The sequence below is a fragment of the Elephantulus edwardii genome, unplaced genomic scaffold, assembly GCF_000299155.1.
Source record: "Elephantulus edwardii isolate Elephantulus edwardi_28Jun2011 unplaced genomic scaffold, EleEdw1.0 scaffold00123, whole genome shotgun sequence".
Classification (NCBI taxonomy): domain Eukaryota; kingdom Metazoa; phylum Chordata; class Mammalia; order Macroscelidea; family Macroscelididae; genus Elephantulus; species Elephantulus edwardii.
Window position 1 is genome coordinate 4,658,005 of NW_006399873.1, and position 9,139 is coordinate 4,667,143.

The 9,139-nt window shown below is 36.4% G+C and overlaps 1 pseudogene; it reads right to left on the reverse strand.

Annotated features, from left to right (window-relative positions):
- Positions 1–1,411: 1,411 nt before the first annotated feature.
- LOC102872197 overlaps positions 1,412–9,139 on the reverse strand; it is a 100,698-nt pseudogene continuing 92,970 nt past the window's right edge.

Here is a 9,139-nt window from a genome sequence, read left to right on the forward strand (position 1 = left end):
TCAATTACATTCATGAAGTAAACCAATATTCTTTTAGATTTGAGCATTTGGCTACCATATTGTCCTATACAATTGAAATCAGATTTCACCTACTACATATAGTTTTATAAATATTTTCAGAATATATATGAAATCTTTTGACTCTAACCAAATGTTTATATTTAATGAGAAAATACAATGACACCCTTTCGGGGGACTGCTTACTTTTCTTCAACGTTCCTGCTGTTTCTCCACTTAAATATTTTCTTCACAGGCACTAATTTGCATGGCAGTGTACTGCTGGATTGACAGGTAAATTATCCTTTAAAAACATTAAGGGTATTCAGGAGATAAACTATTATACTAAAATGCATCACAGAGCTCAGATCTTCTTTCTTGACCTTAGTCATGAAAAATATTACTTCTAAATCTGCAGTGGAAATGAACATAAATTATAACATCATTTAAAGGAGTGAGTCTCCTTCCTATATAATAGAATACATGAGAAAGTCAGAATGTCATAAAATAAATAACTAACCTCTGGTTTTCTTCTTTTGAAAGCTGTATGTACAACCTCATATTAACTACAAAATCTCTATACATGACTCAAGCAATAGAATATACACCGATTGTTACTCTTGATCTTCCAAGAATATTTTTTTTTAAATGCATAGGTTTGGCTGTGGTTTCAGCCACATACAATAGGTTTGTACTAGATTTCATTTTCCCTTGAAGAGTATTTCATTGTGTTTTTAAATGACATTCATAATCATGAATTCTTAAAGCAAAAATTACAGACTGGCAATTAGAAATTATTGTATTCACTTATAAGTGACTTTACTTTGTTCACAAATATGTGTTTTAAGTAAGGCTTTCTGAAGTTGAAACATGTCTTCGGAGGAATGGGTACATAAATTATTGAAGTAAGGTTCTTGGATTATTTCTGAAAATTATGCTTATAGAATTTATATTTTTAGATATTTCTAGCTATATGTATAACTGTTTCTATAAATAAACAGGCATATATTAATAATAATAAAAATAATGTTACTATTTAGACATTATTTGATACTTGTTAAGATGTTTTTATCCATATCAACCTACAATTGAGCAGGTAATAATAACCTCATTACATTATTGAGAAATCTGAGCTCATATAGAGATACAAAAAGCCGCCAGGTCAAATATATTTATTTTGTTTTCTGTAGATAATTAATTATGTCTACCAGTACAGTAGCTCAATAGGAGAAATATTGGTCATGTCCTGCTGTGTGACTTACAGCCTTAGAAATTCAGTGGAGCTGTTAGGTATGAGTTGATTCCAACTCATGAGCACTGAGATTACATAATAAGTTGAAATATAGCATTGTAACTAACAATAATGCAACGAGTTGGTAAACTATCTTTTATTAATAAATTTCTTTTTAAAGCATTACATGAGGACCTTTAAAGAAATAAAGAATTATTAGAAATGATTTAATTTTAAATTAACTTACATGGCCAAGCCCAGTCCCTCCTGGTCATATGCCCAAAGTATGTGAGATGGAGCTTCAAAATTCCAGCCTTCAAGGAGAAACTTGGTTTCACCCTCTCTAAGACAGTCCTGTTTGTTTTCTGCAGTCCATGGTATGTTCAAGACTCTTGTTCTGTAACACAACTGAAAGATATTGATTCTTCTCCTTTTCATTCTTAGTCATTGTACAGCTCTATGATGCATAGCAAGTAATTCCAAAAACCATGGTCTGAATCAAGCACATCTTAGTCTCTAAACTGACCTTGTTACTTCTCAGTACTCTGGGGAGGTCTCTGATAGCAGATTTTTCCAGTGCAATTGGTCTTTGGATTCCTTGACTGTTGGTGCCAAGAGTGTTGATTGTGGAGCCTATCATGGTGTTTTCAATTGACCCAGTGGTGAGAATCTCTGTCTTCTTGATGTTGAGCTTAAATCCAAATTAAAAACTACAGCCCTTGACCTCCTGTAGTAAGTGCTTCAGTTCTCCTCAGTTTTAAGCAAGCAAGGTTGCGTTATCTGAATAACATAGGTTGTTGATGAGCCTTCCTCCATCCCTGAAGGCATATAAAACCCAGCCTCACAAATGATCTGTTCTGCATATAGATTGAAAAGGTCCCTGAAGAAGGACATCATGTTTGGAAGGGAGGAGGGACAGCTCAGGAGAGAAAGACCCTGGATGAGATAGATTGATAACAATTACTAGGATAATGGGGGTAGGATTGAGAATCAGTGAGACTGTTTTAGGATAGGGCAGGCTTCAGAGCTGTTGTACATAGGGTTGCTATGAGTCACAGGGGATTTCATGACACATAACAACAGTAAGAATTTATAGCCTAGTAATGAGGAGTTGCACTGACAACCTTAAGGTACTTGGTTCAGCTTCACTAGTCACACTGTGGAAGAAGGATGATCATTCCCTTTACTTGTTATTTACTGCCTCTTAATACCTTCTGGAGGATCAGCTATGAATTGATTCCAAATAAATGAAACACAGTAACAATGTTAGCTTTGTAGGTACTTAGCATGTTAAGTATCATAATTGTAACTTTACTTTTAACAAGGAACATGGACTCAGGAATAATTTAATCATCATTAGAGTTTAGCTTTTACCTATGTTAAATATGAAAAGTAATTTATTTAAAATTGTTATTCCAACAAAATCACCAAAGCACTATTTGCTTTAAAATATCAACATGTAAAAATAAATAAAAAAATATCAACATGTAAATATTCCTCTAATTGGTTATTCCTAACACAATATTTCTCAACACTTTTTTTAAAGAAGTTAAACATGAGACTAGGATATAAAATGATGTAAACTTAAATAATATAATATGCATATTATATTACTAGGCAATCTTAGTAAATTATACTGTTCTGCACAGTAATTACAAAACTAAGAATAGGGTTACTTTAAGACTGGTCTGATAATTTATGTCCAGGGGCTATTATGGAGAAATAATCCATGGCCTAACATTATTTAATATTTTTAAAATGATTTATGTGATTTATGCATCTCTTATGTGACAATAAGGAACTCTGGCAATGTTATGCTTAATGTGTTTCATTGCTTCCTCCTACCCAGAACAATGAGGAGTTTTTCCCTGAAAAGATTTACGACTTTAGAAACCAGATAGAGAATCATTATGAGTCAGAATGAATTTATAAGTAATGGGTTCAAAGTTACTGGTGACAAGTCCAACCACACACACTCACATCTCTAAAAAAAGAAAGTCTTCTTACTAATATTTTTTGGAATCCTGAGAATTATAGGTGAGGCTGTTGCTGTTATGTGGCATCTAGTCACTTAAGACTCATAGTACACCTGCGTACAATATCTCTGAACCCTACTCTATCTTGAGTCAATTTCATTGTCTCTGACACACCTACCCTCATTACCCCAGTCCCTGAAACAATCAACCTCATCCAGGATCTTCCTTTCTTGCACTGTTCCTCCATCCTTCCAAGCATTTTGTATGCTTCAAGGACTGGTCCTTCCTGGCAACATGCACAAGTATATCAGAAGTATCTTCAAATCCTTGTCTCCAAAGAACTGGCTGGTTTTACCCTCTCAAGTTTGAACCTGTTTGTTCTTTTACAAGTTCGTGGTATATTCAATACTTTTGTTCAGCACTACAGCTCAAATCCATCTATTCTACTTCTATCAACCTTAGTCACTTTCCTGCTTTCTGATGCATAGCAAGTAATTGTGAAGATCCTGGCCTCGATCAGACACACCTTACTCTCTAGACTGACTTGGTTGCTCTTCAGTACTCAGGAGAGACCCTAGATGGCAGGTTTTCCTAATGCTAGTAGGCTTTTGATTTCTTGACTGATGGTAATAGGAGTGTGAATCCAACAAAACTGAAGCTGTTAACAATCTCAATCTTTCACCATCTATTGTGATGCTGCCAATTGGCCCAGTGGCGAGAATCTGTTTTCTTGATGTTGAGTTTCAATCCATATTGAAGGCTGCAGTCCTTGACCTTCTGCACCAAATACTTCAGGTCCTCCTCAGTTTCAGCAAGCAGGGTTGTATCATCTGCATAACACAGATTGTTGATGAGTCTTCCTCTAATCCTGATGCCACATTTCTCCTCATAGAGCCTAGCCTCCCAGGTAATCTGTTCTGCATATAGATTGAAAAGTTATGAAAAAAAAAAAAGAAAAGTTATGGAGATAGAACACATCCCTGGCATATATCCTTCCCAATTTTGAATCATGCAATGTTTCCTTGCTTTGTTCTGAAGAATGCCTTCTGGTCCAAGTATAGGTTTCACATAAGCACATTCAAGTGTCCTAGAATTCCCATTCTTCTCAGAGTTAGACAGTTGGTTGTGATATACCTGGGCAAGGTGTTGATTGTGGAACAGACCACCAATTACTCATATACTAATTCAAGCTGAAGCAAAGAAAAATTGAATCAAATCCACAGGAACAAAAATTTGACCTTGAGTCTATCCCACTTGAATTTCAAATCCATCTCAGGAACAGGTTTGAGGCCTTGAACACTAGTGAGCGAAGACCAGATGAACTGGGGTAGGATATCAAGAATATCATCCAAGAAGAAAGCAAAAGGTCATTACAAAAATAGAGGAGGAAGGAAAGATAAAGATGGATGTTAGAAAAGACTATGATTCTTGCATTAGAGTGCCGAAGCCAAAACAAAAGGAAGAAATCAATTAATAAAGGACTGAACAGAAGATTTCGAACGGCAGCCCAGGAAGATAAAACAAAGTATCATAATGAAATGTGCAAAGAGATGTAGTCAGAAAATCAAAGTGGATGAATTTGCTCAGCATTTCTTAAGTTGAAGGAACTGAAGAACGAATTCAAGCCTTGAGCTGCAATACTTAAGGATGCTTTGGGAAGAATATTAAACGATCCAGAAACCATTAAAAGAAGATAGAAAAAGTGTACAGAGTCATTGTACCAAAAGGAGTTGGTAGACACAGAACAATTTCATGAAACAAAGTATGAGCAAGCTTCTCTGAAAGAATTGGCCAAAAACAAGGCCCCAGGAATTTATGACGTATCAATTGACATATTTCAACAAACAGATGTTGCCCTGGATTTGCTTACAAAATCCAGAATTTATGAAATACTTGAGCACCACAACAAGATAAAGGTAAAGAATGCAATAGAAAAATGGGCACAGGATATGAACAGGCACATCACCAAAGACGACATTCAGATGGCTAACAAGCACATGAAGAAATGCTCAAAATCCCTAGCCCTAAGAGAGATGCAAATTAAAACAACTATGAGATATCATCTCACCCCAGTCAAAATAGCAAAATTTAACAGAACAGCAAGCAACAAATGCTGGCGAGGTTGTGGAGAAACTGGAACCCTGATTCACTGTTGGTGGGAGTGTAAAATGGTGCAACCCCTGTGGAAATCGGTATGGTGCTTTCTCAAAAAGTTGCAAATAGAGATACCATTTGACCCAGCAATTCCACTACTGGGAATATACCCTGAAGAGACCATAGCTGACATCCAAGCAGATATATGCACACCCATGTTTATTGCAGCTTTGTTCACAATAGCAAGGATTTGGAAACAACCTAAGTGCCCATCAACAAACGAATGGCTAGAGAAGCTGTGGTATATTCGCACAATGGAATACTATGCTGCATTGAAAAACAAGGAACTCATGCAATATTATTCAAAATGGTTGACTCTGAAGAACATTATGCTGAGTGAAATATTCCAGTCACAAAAGGACAAATATTACATGATGCCACTGTTATAGAATGGGACTAACCTTGGGGTTGGGGAGAGAATGAGTAAGATGGGTTCAATAATGTATACTGCACTGAAACAGAGGAGGGAGGAAACTGTTTAAAAGAGAGATATAACTGGGTATTTCTGTCATCACAGGAGTCTAGAGCGATGGCTCCATGGTGGAGGGGACCTGGGGGAGGGTTAGTAAAACAATGAAAGAATCTTTTCTTTTACTTTTCAAAAACAAACAAACAAAAAATCATGCCATGAAATCTGGAGGACAATCACCTGGCCAACTGACTGGAAGAAATCTCTATTTGTTCCCATTCCAAAAAAAACTGTGACCCAACACAGTGTTTGAAATTATCAAGTAATATCATTGATATCACATGCAAGCAAGATTCTGCTAAAAACTATCCATAAACGACTGGAACAGCAAATAAACAGAGATGCTTGAAGTGAAAACTGGGTATAGAAGAGGCTGTGGTAGAAAGGGTATTATAGTCTTGTTAGATTGGACCTTGGCTGAAAGTAGGGAGTACCAGAGGAATGCCTAGCCTTTGTTTCAATGAATATCTCAACATTAAAAATACAAAAATTCTCACCACTGGACCAAGAGTCAACAATCATCATGAGAGATGGAGTGAAAAATTGAATTTTTAACAATTTCATTTTATATAGATCCACTGTCAATTTGCATTGGAGCAACAGTTAAAGATATCAATTTAAAAATAAAGATATACTTAATTTAACCCATTTTATTTTTAATGATTTCCTAAAAAAAAGCAGGTAGCCCTTGAGGCTTTGACCAAGGATGGAGGCCTGTTAGAGGGTGTGGCTTTAATATCCATAATGAAGTGAGGCGATGGGTCTGGGACCAACCTAGGGTCTGGAGCCTCAGTGTCTCCCACCTTTCTAGGAGTTGGCTGCTTGCTGACATCTTAATGGTGGTCTTGTCTTGATGGAGGTCATGTAAAGGAAGTTTCCGGGGGTCATGTTTGTTGTGTCTTACTGTTCTCCCCACAGTTCCCAAAAGCAGGTGTCCCTTGAGCCTTTGACCAAGGGTGGAGGCCTGCTAGAGGGTATGGCTTTAATATCCTGTGGCCCTTGAGCCAAATTTATTGATTTTAGAATGAATATTCTTTTAAAGACACAGCAATCATTTGTCTATTTGCTGTACTGAACAACTAGGAGTTGCTGTGATGCTGAACACTCTTCCATAGTCTTGTCAAATACCATAATGGTTAACCATTATGTATACAATGTTTGGATGAGCTTCCAGATTGATTCACTCTGGGAAGCAGGAGTGACATTCACTTCCTAAACTAGATGCCTTTGGAAACTCTCTAAACTCTATAAATGTACAGAAATGATGTTAGTTATAGAACAGAGTTCAGGTCTTTTGTGCAAAGCTTATTCTGAGTCAAATTCAACTTTATGACACTCAACCACTGCTAAATGAGATTAAGCATTTTTGGAGGAACACTCTTCTACTTTGCATATCACTCTTTGTCAGTGCGCTATATGAAGTAACCTGGATTTGCTGTGATGCTAAAATTTGTACCATTGGGGTATCAAGTACTACTATGGTTTCCCACTGCAGACAGTGTTTGGTGGAACTCCCAGTTCTCAAACAAGCTTGAAAGCAGGAATGGCATCTGCTTCCTAAACCACAAGCCTCTGGAAACTCTATGACCATGGAGAATTGACAATAGTTATGGAAGAGTTGCTATGAGTCGTACTCGACTTGATGACGATCAACAACCACAATATGCATTTTAAATTTAGAAGAAGAATAAGACAGAATTGTGGTATTTGAGAAGCAGATTGACTATCTCATGGACTGCCAAAAGAATAAATAAATTTATATAAGAGAGAGGGTGATTCTTAGAACCAGGGTGATTCTTAGAGGCAGGGATGATGAAACTTCATCACACACTTTGAGCATATTATCAAGAAGGTCCCAGTGCTTGGTTAAAGACCTAATATTAAGAAAGGTGGAAGCAGGGCAGCAAAGGAAAGGTAGATCCTTAATCGGATAGATTGACACTGATATACTGGGTCCAAAATCCCACGCAATAGTTCAAGACCACACAAAACCATACTAGGGAAGCCAAAGGCTATAATTCAGTTTAGTAAGAGAGTACAGACACTCAATCAGGACAGCTTAAAAAAGAAAAAGAAAAAAAAAAAGAAAAGAACCCAAACTTTTCTAAGGCACCTAAGCGTTGAGTCTCTCTGGCTTTAGGTTACTGTTACAAAGCTCTCTGTTCTACTAATTATGGTTCTTCTCCATGCAGTTCTCCAACAAGCATGGGCAAAGGCTCTTAGTTCTGGTTCCAGATGTGGAGGAATGGTGCAGATGGAGGGGTGAAGAAGTAGGGTAGAAGTCCCAGGTTCAGCTTTGCCTCAGGTTGGGTTTCTGGTTATCCGCTTCAAACACTGCTACTCCTCTGTATGTCTATCTGGCTGCAAAAATCTCTGATCCCAAAGGGGCCACTTCGGACTTGCTTCATATTTCTAATGGTGAGAGTTTCCGATTCTGCTGTATGATTAGTTCAAATTAATGGTGAAACTGGCCAATTCCCTTGTGAATAAGCTAAGAAACTCTATTTGCACATTTCTGCCATTTCACACAGTAAACTTGGAAAATGGCTAGGGAAGCCATTTTAAACAACAAACCTGTAACATTATACACATGCATACACGCATACATACACTCAAGAACCTCCTCTAGTATGAATGTTTACTCCATTCTTGAAGAGTCTTAATTATTAAACCTAAAAATATCGTGTTGAAGGATAGACTTATATAATTTTTATCTATTTTTCTTACTTTGAATTTTATCACTACACAGAAATATGAGTGCCAAGAGCAAACTATAGTTATATTTCATATTGCTATGGGCTCTGCATACACAGGTACAGCATATGAGTTCAGCATTTCTTCAAATTTTATTAAGTAAAATCCTCTAGAAAGAAGAAATTCTTACAAATGCTGCTAAGAAATGTCATACCAGAAGGATTAGTATTGCCCAAGGTTCTAAAGGTCAATGTGTTTTGTAAAAGAGAGAATGTGAAAGATTTCCTGAAGCAACTTTCTACCATTAAAAATTTCCTCTTTGTTTGATTCCCAGAAACTCAAATCTATAGACTACTCACAAAGCAACATTAATAAATCTTTTATGAAAGGGTCAATATAAGTCATCATTGGTAGAAATAATGCATATGTACTGTTGAGGACAATAGTGATTAGTCCAACACACAGCAAAGTAATAACCACTAGACTTCTATTTGCATAGTTACAGAAGAGTCACAAGATTGTATATATTGTTATTGAATTATATTTTTCTTCATAATTTGCATATAATTAGCTTTATAACCACTGACAGTAGAATATTTTCAAATAGTCCTAAAAATA